This window comes from Manis pentadactyla, chromosome 12 (genome assembly GCF_030020395.1).
Source record: "Manis pentadactyla isolate mManPen7 chromosome 12, mManPen7.hap1, whole genome shotgun sequence".
In the NCBI taxonomy this organism is placed as follows: domain Eukaryota; kingdom Metazoa; phylum Chordata; class Mammalia; order Pholidota; family Manidae; genus Manis; species Manis pentadactyla.
The window spans coordinates 23,547,938-23,559,390 of NC_080030.1; the positions used below are offsets into that span (position 1 = coordinate 23,547,938).

The 11,453-nt window shown below is 52.9% G+C and overlaps 1 protein-coding gene across 11 annotated transcripts in view; it reads right to left on the reverse strand.

The window, feature by feature from the left end:
• Window positions 1-11,387, reverse strand: part of MYO9B (myosin IXB) — a 94,006-nt gene extending 82,619 nt beyond the window's left edge. For 8 of the 11 annotated variants that reach the window (XM_057490231.1, XM_057490230.1, XM_036893348.2 and 5 more), the window contains exon 1: window positions 11,252-11,387. The gene's annotated coding sequence lies outside the window, so the exon portion shown is untranslated. The remainder of the gene's footprint in view (window positions 1-11,251) is intronic. The other 3 variants (XM_057490232.1, XM_036893351.2, XM_036893353.2) reach the window with 1 other exon arrangement.
• Between the last annotated feature and the right edge of the window lie 66 nt (window positions 11,388-11,453).

An 11,453-nucleotide genomic window follows, 5' to 3' on the forward strand; every position in this document is an offset into this window, starting at 1 on the left:
TTTCCTACTGAACCACAGCTACTTAGCTTGTTTTGGAAGAGCTCTTTATATAGAAAGGGTATTACTGCTTCATCATAGCTAGAAACTGATTCATACCAATTTACTTTTGCTTATGGCATTTTTTTGATACAATTATTTCATTTGCCAGGCAGTCAGATCTGTCGGGCACTTCATGATGTCTGCTACCCATTCTTCTGGATCTGCTCTTTCCATTTGAGCTTTTATCCAAGGAGAATCTATTCTAGAGGGTGAACGGGGGCTGCTGGGACAAAGCCCTGAGCACCAGGCTCTGAGCAACAGAAACACATGGTGGCATGTTTCTGGATGAACCTAAAGCCACAGCAGCAGCAGGGCTTCAGAATGCATTGCGTGACTCTCCTGGCTGCTGGTGGTTGCTGGCAAACCCTTTGGTCTATAGATACACCACTCTGACCTCTTTATCATCACATGGTGCCCTTCTCAGGCCCTATGTCTTACCCTCTTCTCAAAAAGACACCAGTTATTGGATTCAGACTGAGTCCATCTCGTGATTTTTATTTATATTCTCTAAGAACTTATTCCCAGTCAAGGGCACATTCTGAGGTTCTGGGTGGATATGAATTTGGGTAAACACTAATCAGTCTGGCACAGTGTGGGGTAAAATGGGGATTCAGATGATCTCCAAGGACTGTAAAATTGTTTTAATGCATTTTAAATCCTTCTCTCCTCTCACCAGTGGTATATTATTTTACACATGCAGGTCTGCCTCCGGGCTGCTGATCCCTGCGTGGTGCCAGGCCACTTTGATCATCACAGCTTCAGGGGACGTTCTTAAACAATGACAGCTCTCTTGGAGGGGCTAAGCTGTCCTCTCTGGCTTTCAAGCACACCTTCCTCTTTGAACCTTAATGGAGCCTGAGACCTAGAAGTTAGTCACACTGTAACTTAGCGTCCTGGTCACAAGTGGATGTGAAACCTGTGCCCTAAGAATCCCCAGACCGTGCTCTGAACAAGAGGAAACAGGTCTGGGGCTAAGGAACGGGGGACGGCAGTTTCTGGTGCACAGCTTGGTCAAGTAGTAATTCCAGGCTGCAGCCATGTGTCAGGGGCAGCTAGTCCTGCAAACCTAGCATGTCCATCCTTAATCTGAGCCATCTTGCCATTCTACCCTCCAATGAACGTTCACTGAAGCACACAATGTGAATAGGAAGCAAAACCCTTCCCCAAACTAATAGGATCTGTCTCCCAGAACTTGTGGGACTTCTATGCCCCATCACCAAATGGAAATCTAGCTGGCAGACTGTGAAATTCCCCACTGAAAGAGCCAAAAGGTGGAAACAAAATACCCATAAACTGATGAATAAACAAATCGAGGTCCATCCACACTGTGAAACACTACTCAGTCACAAAAAGGAACGGAGCCCTGGCACATGCCACAGCATGGATGAACTTTGAAAACATTGAGTGAAAGAAGCCGGACTGATATGGTGTATGAGTCCATTTATACCAGATGTCCAGTGCAGACAAATCCAGAGACAGAAAGCACATCAGTGGTTGTCAAGGGCTGGGGGAGTGACTACTCATGGGGACAGGGTTCCCTTTTAGGGTGTTGGGAATATTCTGGAACCAGACAGAGGCAGTGGTTGCACAAAATTATTAATGTATTGTATGTTACTAATGGTAAATCTTATGCTATGTGCATTTTACTACTGTAAAAGAAATCACCGAAAAACCTCAACCATCAACACTTAAAATGCTTTACAGATACCACACTGGTATGCTTTCTGCACTTTGAGAAGATGTGAATCTCAATTCAGGGCCTTTCTCACATGCTCTTAGAGAAAGGAGGCCCAGGAGAGAGAGGGAGGCAACCAAAAATTAGGCCCTGGGGGCGAGTGGACAAACATCAATGAGCCACTCTCAAGGTTTGGCCCAGGCCTTGGGCACAGGAAAGCAAGGTTCTTTGGCTTGGTGAGTGGCCCAGAATTCATGGGAAAAAAGGGTGAGCAGGGCCTCCAGAAAGTGTCGTGTAGCTGCTTCGTTTATATAAGGCCATAATTTGAAGCCACATGTTTATTGGATGAAATCATTCTCAAGCTAAAAGAAGGCCGGCAGTACGGCAGAAGCATTAGGAGGCACCATTTAAAATTCAGTGCATTTCCTTGAGCCCATTGAGACTTCTGACGCAGAAATGATAGCAAGAAGTTACTGAGAAGATGGATGGGCTGAGAAACAGCTACAGAGTAAGCGTATTTCTCAACTAGGCTGGAGGGGGCAATCTCAGGTGCATGGTGGACATGTGCTGAGGGACGCCTGGAGCCCTCAGAAGCTGGAAGGAAGGATCCCCACCCTCGACCCCTCTGGAGGGAGCACGGCCCTGCGGATGCCTTGATTTTGGACTTCTGGCCCCCAGAACACATAGAGAGTACATTACTATTGTTTAGCTATTCAGCTTGAAGTACGGCAGCCCCAGGAAATGTGTCCAGGTGCCTGGCACAGAAGAAACCACCTGCTCCATGTTCTGAGTGAGGCGGCCGACCAAGAGGGGCCACAGCCTTCCTTCCGCCTCATTTGAATCCCCCAGAAGCTCACCCCAGACACCCTTTCTTGACTCGTCCCTTTCTTCCTCGAGTTGCCCCTCTCCCAAAGACTTCTGGTCGGGCCCCAGGAAAGAGCCATTCCTCCGGGTGTGTGCTGCAGGCTTCGCAGTCATGCCCTGACCTTGAGGCCTGGTCCTCCTCCCTAGGTTATGTGGCTATGTACCCTACCCCCCAGGAGGCTGTCTTCTTTCAACACATCAACAAATGTCTCTCCAGTGCTCTCCCCAGCCCAGGAAAGAGTGAGAATGTGGAGGTAAAGGCCTGGCTGTGAGGGAACTTGAAGACAAATCACCCCAGGATCAAATAGGCATTCCCATAGCAAGAGTGCCTTGGAAAGGAAAAGTCTAGCCAAGTGTGGTAGAAAAGTAGTTCTCCTGGAAGCAATTCTGCCCTGCCCCGGGGGGACACCTGGCAACAGTTGGAGGCCGTAGACATTCTGTCTCCACTGGGGCATGGGGAGGTGCTACTGGCATCTATTGGGTAGGCCAGGGGTGCTGTTCAACATCTCTGAGCACACAGGACAGCCCCCACCGCAGAGGATGATCTGTTCTCAGAAGTCAGCAGTGCCTTGGTGGGAACAGAAACTCACCAGGGCAAGGTGGCCATTCTGGGCCTCTGGCAGGCAGGGCAGCACTCAGAGGGGACGGTAGCTGAGGCCCGCACAGTGAGGAGGCGGACGGGCTGAGCTCTTGGGGATGGAGGCCTAGGCGAGGGCGGCGAGCACCAAGGGCAGGGGCAGCGGGGCTGGCCTCAGAACAAGGGGGCCAGTGTGGCCAGCAGGGCCAAAGCTGGAGGCGGAGGGGCTGAGGTCGGGAAGGTCAGATCCTGTGGGGCTTCATGAATGTGGGAAGGAGTTTGGAGTTTCACGCAAGTCCAACAAGGAGTCCTAGTTTGTTGGAGGCAGGAAACCCCAGGACAAGAATGACATCAGGAAGGGGTCAGCCAGGCCATGTATGGCAGGTGGACTATGGTGGCAGGGGGAGGTGGGAAGGGCACCTATTCAGTGGCTCTAGCAGGTGTCTGGGGTGGGGTTGGAGGACTGGGACAGCCCTGGATAGGCCTGGGTCCTTCCCGGGTCATCGGTGGGCTCATTAAATGGAGACATACAAGGCCTCTAGGAAGAGGGTCTGGACAGGCAGAAGAGATCCTTCACGACTCCCTCTCTAAATCACACGGTCCACCTGTCCTCACACACAGATGGAAAGCCACTTTGAGAACCTCTCGTGGGCTGAGCCTAGTGAGCAGCTCTGGAGAGGCAGGGATGTGGCACATGGGGTCCTATTATGCTTTTAAGGCAATCTGGGGCCTTGCAGGCCCTGGGCGGGGCTGGGGGCAGGGGACTCCTGGGCCAGCCCAGGTCACAGAGGCTGGCTGGGCCTTAGCCTGAGTGTTCCGTTGGGGTTGGCTGTTCCGGTCCACGGGAACTTGTCCTCATGGAACTTCCCTGTTGCAGCCCCTAGGGGATCTTGCTTGGGGAGCAGGTCCTGCCTCACAGGTTGCAATGTGGGATTTGGGCACCAACGCCTGCGAACTGTAAGCCTCATGCCTGGAACCTGGAACAAAGTAGCTGCTCCAGAAATGCTGGTTTCTGAGCTCCCAGCAGGCAGGCTATTACCACCTGACCACCACTAGTTGCCTCCCACCAAGTGTTTAATATCCCCCCCTTTGGCTGGTCCCTTGGGGGTGGAGGGAGCCCGCTGGTTTAATTCTAAACAGTGTTGTTTCGTTCTCACACGAAGCTCTCTTTCTTTTGACGCACTTACTGAAACAGAATTCACATGCTGCACAATTCATGTTTACAGCCTACCAGGAAGCGACTTCAGTACTGCATAAATATATCGTAGTAGGCTTTTTATTTACTTTTAATGCCCTGTAGCATATCCACAGATGTGCGCAATTGTCGCCATGGTCCATTTTGGGACATTGCCACCATCTCAAAGGGACCCCCTTTCAGCCATCACCTCGTCCTCCAAACAAGACCCCTGTGCCTGTCCTTTTCCATTCCTGCAGACCTTTGTTGCCAGCCCCACCCAGTCCCCCTGACACTCTGGCTGCAGTGTGGGGTACTCTCCATCCCCACAGCTGCCCCTCCCTTCCACCTTCGTTACAGGCAAGGGCCTCTTCTCCTGGCCCCAAAACCCACCCTCTGGTTTCTGCCACAAAGACCTGCCTCCACTTGTGGACTCAGTTTGACCTCCCATTAACCGGATGGCCAATGGCCCAGAGTTTTGCCCTAACCACATCTGTGGTGACAGCCACTGACTGGCTCCCTTCCCAGCCTATCTAAATGCCATCACAGAGGCAGAGCGTAAAGGTGTCCCTGTGGGCCAGCCACAGGCCTGACACTCAGCGTCTCAGCCACCTCTTCCTGCCCTGGAGCTGGGCATTTCCGACACCAGCGGGGCTCATTCGGGCTGACTCTGGCCCCGGGGACATCTGTCAACAACTGAAAATATTTTGGTTGTCACCATGGCAGGGCTAGGGGAGCTCCAGACATCCAGAGGGTTGAGCCCAGGGATGATCCTCAATACCATCTGATGCACAGGATGGGCCCCAGGCACAGAACCCCCCAGCCTCAAGTGTCAGCAGGGCCGAGGCTGAGAAACGCTCTGTTGATTATTTGGAAAAAAATCTGTTTATGTAGGTAGCTCACACTATACACCTGAATACATATCTGATGGGTTACATGATATCAATCAGGGTCTGTGAGTTACCTCCCCTTTCACTTCCTGCCCAGTTGGTGTATTTAAATGTGTGTAGCAACCCAGGACTTCAGCAGGTCAGATAATTACAGATGTAAAGTCCCTTAGAGCTCCACAAACCCCTAACCCAGAGGTTCTCAATCTGGGAGTGACTCCTCTAAGGGGACACTTGGCAATTCCCAGAGACAGTTTTGATTGTCCAAAGTGGGGGAAGGAGTGCCACTGGCATTTAGTGGGTGGGGGCCAGAGATATTGCTCAACATCCTACAGAGCCCAGGATGGCTCCACCGCAGAGAACGATCTGGCTCCAGATGCTACCAATGCTGAGGCTGAGAGACTGTGCTTTAAATGAAAGAAAAGCACATTCACACACCTTAGGGTCGCCCCAGCACCTCAGAGGCCCAGAAGACATCTCAAGATTCCAGGCCATGCTTACTTGAGCACAGAATGTTGAGGATGAGGGAGAGAGGGAGGGAGCCAGCCTTGTGGGGTGACCTAGCTCCTAGGGCCTAGACACATGTGCCCCCGTTCAGGCCACTTTCTCTACCCAACGTCCCACTCCTCAGCCTCCCCATCTTCACTGTCTCTTTTCCCTGCTAAACCCGGGGGGGTGGATGGGCAACAGGGACCATCCGGGGGAAAAGACAGGCTCCCTGGAGGTCTTGACTTTTGTGTCACCTGTTCCCAAGCCCACCCCTGATAAACAGCATCTCTGCGTGGCTGCCGAGGACCCTGGTGATTTAACCAAGCAGTGGCATGGACCCTGGTACACTCACTGGGGAATGAAAGCCCCAGGTGTGTTCCAGGGACCTGAGAGGCCAAATCTCAAATGTCATGCCTCAGCTCCCTAGGTTCCACCTGCCCCAGGATGAGAAGGGATATATTCTGACATGAGAGGAAGATCCCGGCCAAGCCCCAAGGGTCCTGCTGCCAATGAGCTGCTCTGACTTCACTACCGAGGCAGCAGGCTCCATGGGAGACAACCAAATCAGGGCTTGTCAGTAGGTTGGGGGCTCCCAGGTCACCTTCCTCCACCAGCGAGCCTCCACCTGGGCCCCGGCTCTGGTTGCAAGCTCCCCTGGGGCTGGGCACCTTTGGTAATAGATGAAGCTGTTTCTGCTCTCTCCGTATCCCCGAGAGCCAGCTTTGCACCTGCTTGTTACTTTTGGCTGAACGATTTTCAGATCTCCCAGACGCTTCTTTTGTCCAATCACCTGGGGTAGCAGCTGGTCCCAAAGTCCCTTTGACCCATTAACAGAGTTGCTTTTAGATCCCCTCCCCTGACCATTGCCATAACGGAGGACAGAGCCCCATACCCCAATTATCAATCTCGGTCTGGGCTCCCAAGACTAGCTATAAACATGCCTATTGTGGAGTTTCCCAAGACCTGCTCCTCCCTGGGCTGGGCTGGTCACCCTGAGTGTGAGGACTTGAATGAGATCTGGAAAATTCCCCAATGGGATGCTGCCAAAGTGGCCAATGTGCCCACCACCCTTGAAATGTTTATTTAAATGAGTGAGACTTAACAAAATGAACTCACTCTCAACTGGTCTGACTTTTTATCTAAATTTCTTTGCTGAATAAAAATGAAATTTGTCTCTTACCCAATGTTTCGGGATGAACTATGTCCCACCCCAACCCCCTTCCTCGGAACTGGATTATATTTGAAGAAAGGGTCTTTAAGAGGTGCTTAAGTTAAAATGAGACCATTAGGGTGGGACCTGCTCCAACAGGACTAGTGTCCTTACAAGAGGAAATTTAGACACGGACAAGCAGATGGGAGACACGGGGAGCCTTACCAAGGAGGGAGACCTGGAAAGAACTTTCCCTCATGCCCTCAGAAGGAACCCCCCTTAATCTTAGACTTGTGGCCTCCAGATCCAAGAGACAACAAATGTCTGTGGCTTAAGCTGCCCATTCTCTGTGGCCCCAAGAAACTCATACACCAGGCAGTGGCAATAATGGAATGCCTGTAGCTGGGTTCCCTCGGGCACACACAACCTCGTGGAGTGGGGCAGAGCTGGATAAAAACGAATGAGTCAGAGCAGGACAGCTTATTCATTGCTCTAATTAATCTATAAGCACAACCCCTGAATCACTACTTTATTTCTCAATGGGTTCAGGCTCAGAAAGTCTAGATGAGGAAATGAGTAGACCCCAAACTCATCGGCTGCATTTTCAAGACATGCCTAATCTCCGAAGCCCTTTCTGGGCCAAAAGGAAAACTGGAAGGTGAAATGACACAGCTCTGAGCCACAGCCAGCAGAGGGATGGCTTGTCGGGGGCTCAGTGGTGCTCAGAGAGAATCCTTTGTTCTGCTACACTGTCCGTTTCGGAAGCGGACAGAGAGAAGGGCCTGTCTTGCTCTGCAGGGAGGCCGAGCAGGGGCTGCCTGGCACAGTCGGCTGGGGATGCTGGGCACACAAAGGGCTGGTGGATGGGGATTGGGGGTGGGAGAGCAGCACCCAGAAGGGTTGGATGGTCTCAGAACGTGCCATTTCCTCCCAGGAAGTCAAAGCAGCAATGTCACAGTTGGGGAACGAGCAGAGGACACGTGAAGAGCAAAAGTTTGTCTATTCTTGAGGACCGAATAGCATCTGGGGCCGAGAGGGCAAACAGGAGATAATATAGTTTCAAGAGTCACACTGATCCGGAGCCACCTCCAAAACAGCTCTTAGGAGGAGAATCTAATATACCTCTAATCTCGGAAGAAAAGCAACAATTTGTTCTGATACATGGACGGTGCCTGCAGACAAGCAACAATTTGTTCTGAGACAACGGTGGTGCCTGCAGAAATCCAGGTCGGGTGTGAGACAAAGGAGAGAGAGACAATGGCATCTACTGTCCTGGCTCGTGAAGATGGCCCTGGCTCACCGCTTGTTCCCCCTTCTGCTGTTCATTCTTGGGGCACGCTAACTCCCCCATGGTCCATTCCCAGTAGTGCCTCTTTTTTATCAGGACTCCAGATTAAGAACTGATTGGAAGGTATAATTCAGTTTTTGGTCTCTTTTCCCCACACCTGCCCTTGGCAGTGGTTTGCTGGCAGGTCAACGAACACCAAGGATTCATTAGAGGCAATGGTGGGCCTAGGGCAGGAACCAGAATTTACCAGAGAGCAGTGATTCTGTAGTACATGTAGCAGTGATTCTTGTTCTCCAGGGGACACACAGCCAGCCATATCTGGGGACATATTTCATTGTTACAACTTGTGCAGTGGGACGTTCACTACTGGCATTTAGTGGGTGAAAGCCAGGGCTGCTGCCCCATGTCCTATAATGCACTGAGTGGCCCTCATAGCAAAGAATAACCCAGCCTCAACCGTCAATGGTGCTGTGGTTGAGCAACTGCTCTAGCAATTTGCTCTTCACCAATTTGAGGTTAGCAATGATCCTGTCTCTAGAAAGCCCAGGGAGCCATCTCTGATCTTGTCGCCTGCCTGAGCCTCAGTTTCTATGTCTGGAGAAATAGAACAAGGCCTCCCTGGTTGCTGTCTGGAAGAATAAAAGAGTTGGGATAGAAGTATCTATCTCAAAAGATGCTCAATAAAGGGCAGAGCCATGCAGGGAATTCTCTGCCAGGCTTGGTTTGACACCTCTGTGCTCAAGGCCTGGTTGGATGCAGCCACCTCTTCTGAGGAAACCTGACAGTATTTTCCATGCTCTGAAGCTTGCAGATCATCCTTGATTCTGTCCCCACGACTTCGTGCACCACCTCTGTTGCTGCACTGACCACCCACTCTGAACTCTGTTAGTCCCAGGATGGGGTGCTGGGGGAACGATGACAAACATGTCCTTTCTCCAGAGCATGACGACTCATCCCCCAGCACCTGGTACCATCAGCTTTTGCTAAAGTGAATTCTGGGCCCATCCAAGATACATGCCTCTGGGAAGACAGGGAAAGGGAAGGAGCAAGTTAACAAGCCCCTATTAGGGAAAGAAAATGGATCCTATAGCCAGACAGAAAGGGGAGACTAAAGTCTCCATTTGCTTCTCCCGAGTCACAGGCCTGGACCTGAGGGACAGTCTTACTAGGGATTTCCAACCAGAAGGATGCAGAGGAAGCTTTGGGAACAGGTGCAATGTGCAAAAGCACATACAGTATTTGTGGAATTTTCTATATGAAAGATAAGGGACCAGTGGAAAAAAAAAATCGTTCCAGACATAAGTAGAATGGAAAGCTGAACAAAGTCAGATGGCTGCAGCGAGTTTCAATGCTGATTCACCACTGCAGGGCTGCATGAAATCCAAGGGAGCCATGTGCTGGATGCCAATATTGTCAAGAGGGGGTTGGGTTTCAAAGTTGAAAAAGGTTGACTGAGACCGATCCATTCATTTTGCAGGTGACAAAGCAGACAGAGAGACTTGACCTGGGTCAGGACCCTCAACACAAGACCCTCTGTGACAGCCTGCCTGGTTATGCTCCTGGCTCAGGGAGGGGACAGAAGTTGGGGCCATGCAACTTGAAGATTACGGTCCTGTTCAGGAGGTGTCCTGGCCAGGGCAAGCCCATGCTCAATGTGTGTCCTGGGCAAAGTGAGGCCTAAGGGCCAGAACATTCTGGAAGTTAACAGGATGGTTACCTCTCTGTGGTTCTCTTTACATTCAAGCTATACAGATTCATTTAAATGAACTATAAACCCAGGCTCCCCAGCCCTTTCCCAAACAAGGATTCCCACAGTTGGGAAAGAAATAAATGCTGATCAAAACCACCCAGTCTAAGGCCCAGGCCCACCGGATGGTAGAACAACCTCCCAGCAGCCCAAGTCAACTCCTCCTGTACCTGGATGCTTGAAGAGTCTGCAGACTCAAAGCCTAGAACACGGATCAGGAAGGCAGGAGCTGGGACCCTCCAACAGCTCCCCCCTCACACGAAGACGTAGGAGAGGCTTTCCCTACAGACCCCAGTCCTCAGGGTGCCCTGGGAAGGAGGCAGGACACGCTTCCAGGGCTGAGCTCACGGCCGCCGGGGGACAAATTTCCTGTGTGTTGTTTTACCCATTTAAGTCCAAGGATGCAACTCGGAGGAGGTGGTGACAGCCCAGCTCACACGGGTGCGTGCACACCCACTCCCTCTCCTCTGAAACCCAGTTCCGGCCCCAGAGAGGCCCAGAGGCTTCTTCCTTGCTCCCCGGGACCCCTGGGCTCCAGCCAGCTCCTGTCTTAAGAAGAGAGTAGTGCCGTTTGCAAGTTCGGAATACTGGAATATCTGGGACTCGCCGGTAGTCACCCAGTCGTTGGGGGTGAAGTCAGGAAGAAAATAAATCAGGAGGGGAAGGGAACCCCTCCAATCTCCATGAGTTGCACCCCAACCTCTCTGTATGGGGCTACTCTACTCCCCTCCCTCCCCTCTTCCCAGGCCCCCACAGCGGGACCTTAGTTCTTGCTACAGCTTCCCCACTTCTACCCCTCTCATTCCCCACTTCCTCCCTTCCCAATTGCGCCGGCCCCCACCCAGTGGGTTCAGACCTCTCGCATTTCGCGCGCACCCACTGAGTCCCAGGCGCCGCCCTCCCTCGGTACCATTCTTCTCTTCCAGCCACGGTCGGAAGCCCCAGAGCCGTCCCGCACCCCTTTCCCCAATCGCACCCCGCCGTGCCTCCATCGGCCTTGCCCCTCTCCCCTAGCCTGGGCCTCTCAAGTCTGCCTTCTTGCCTCTCCCCCTCCCAGCCCCATTTCCTGCGACCCCCCAACTACCACTTAAGCCACGTTCTCTTCACAGAAGCTGCTCGAAGCCACAAGACCGCCTCCACTCACCCGCCGCAAATTCCCTCACCAGGAGGCCCATCCCATCAGCTTTCCCCAGTCTCGTCCCGCTTCCACCCGGTCTCCAGCAACCCCTTCACGACCCCCAAGCTCGTTTCCGCCCCCTCGACCCCGTCTTCGCTCTTCCTCCACTCCGTCCCCCTACAAGGCACCCCGCCTACGAGAGCTTCAACATCGAGCCCCCGACCCAGGACTGCCCGGCACTCACCTGGGCCTTGGCCACCGCGCGCCGCAGGTCCCGGGCCGGGTCCCTGCCCGGCCGCCCGCCCACTGCTGGTCCGGCCGCTCCGCTCCGCCCCGCCGCGCCCGCCGCTCCCCCGCGCGCTCCTGCTTCCGGGTTCCGGGGGCGGGGCCGAGGGCGTGACGCCTGCGCGCCTCGGGGCGGAGCGCCAGGAATCCCCGCCCTCCCG